Below are 1,868 nucleotides of genomic sequence, written 5' to 3'. Positions count from 1 at the left end.
TAGTTTATTGCAACAAATATTTTCAATTCAGTGAACTAATACAAATATTACAAATAAAAACTAAAAAGCTCAGATTAAATTCAGAGCTTCTTTAATACTACACTCTATCAGAAACTGTTCCAAGTCTTGTCCTTGAAGTGGTGTCTGTATAAACTAAATGAGCTGTCAGTTTTTGTAAAAGGGCTATAATTAAGAAGATATAGATTTCAGTGGTGCAGGGGGTAGGCATTCACCTTGCAACCGGGGTGTCACAATCCGTGCCTGAATACTTATTGTTGTTGCATTCTTGACCAAGACACTTARCCCAACCTCCACATGTATAAATCTGTTGGTGTAATTGTGGTTGCACAACTGCACACTTAGGTAGAAGCGAGCACAGCCAGCTAACAATTGTGACATCAGCAGACTGCTGCTCGTAGATTAGCTCTTGGATTGATTGACAGAGGAAAGGCATTACTTATGCAAACTTCCTCATGGAGAGAGATGCTTTTGTTTTGGAATCTGAGCGTGAGATGCAACGATAAGGTGAAATGGGTGATAAAAGCTTGTTGCCGATCTTGGGAAAGGGAGAACTTGCAAAGCTGTTGGAAAAAGTAGTGGACACTCAATTCAAACCTTTCCTGGAGGATCACAAAATTTTGGAGACATTTCAATCAGGCATCAGATCCCATAACAGCACTGATAATGCCCTGTTGAAGGTGTTTAATGGCATCTTCTTAGTCCTAGACTCTGGTGAATCGGTCCTCCTTGTGCTATTAGACCTCACATCAACCTTTGACACTATTGATCATAAAATCCTCATTACCAGGCTGGAGAAGGAGGTGGGTATCACAGGTTCAGCCCTCAGTTGGTTCAAGTCCTACCTTTCAGAAAGATATTTCTGTGTATTGACTTAATGTCCTCATCAGCACCAGTTCAATGGGKAGTACCACAGGGCTCTATTCTGGGACCGTTTCTTTTTGCCTTACGCCTACTGCCACTTGGTGCAGTCTTTCATAAACATGGCATACCATTTCATCTTTATGTGGATGACTGTCAAATTTACTTTCCTCTGAAACAGGCTGGCCCACACTGCATCCAACCTCTTCTTGACTGCCTGGCTGATATCAGGGATTGAATGGCTTTAAACATCCTAATCTTTAAAGAGAAGAAAACATAAGTCATTCTGTTTCCAACTAACAACACAAACAGTAACAATTGCATTGACCTTTCCACTCTGGCCCCGTTTCTCTGTGTTCATCAGCTCCTCAACATACCTGCCTGATCTCTCCATTCCACATAAACCMACTGTGGCAGGAAGAAGGCAGAGGCTGCACCTGCTGGCGGGGTGATTGCAAGTGGGCCAATAGYGCCAGAGGGCGCTCTGTATAAAAGCAGAGGTGAGCTGCGGACTGGGACGTTTTGTTTGTTGCTGTTGACACGTCGCGCACCGCGCTTCCGTGTTGAGCTGTCTGTGTGCCGAGTACAGCAGAAACAGACCGGCGTATTTACCTCCACGTTTGATCGTGGGTGGAGTGGTTCCTGTAAAGTGCCAACATTTGTGAAGCGATCCCATTTGGGTGCAAGTGTGGAGAGTTTGGCCTGATCGGTACGTGGAATAAGTGACAAATCTTATTTGTATTTTTTTATTTTAAACTGCTTTTGTAATTTAGGGATCTCAAACGATTGCCACACTTACGCTGCTGCTTTGCCCGGACTGAGTCACCGCTGAGTGGCCGAGAGCGAGAGAGAGACCAACGTACGAGATGCGCCTCGCACCCCCCCAGACCAGAACAAAGAGCGGCTGATCGCGCTCCGTTGCAGATTGGATTGGACTGGGTTGCTCATCTGGCCGTGCCTGTCGAGCACAAGGATTTTATGGTTTTATT

The sequence above is a fragment of the Austrofundulus limnaeus genome, unplaced genomic scaffold, assembly GCF_001266775.1.
Source record: "Austrofundulus limnaeus strain Quisiro unplaced genomic scaffold, Austrofundulus_limnaeus-1.0 Scaffold1488, whole genome shotgun sequence".
Taxonomy (NCBI): domain Eukaryota; kingdom Metazoa; phylum Chordata; class Actinopteri; order Cyprinodontiformes; family Rivulidae; genus Austrofundulus; species Austrofundulus limnaeus.
This window is presented reverse-complemented; position numbering follows the sequence as displayed.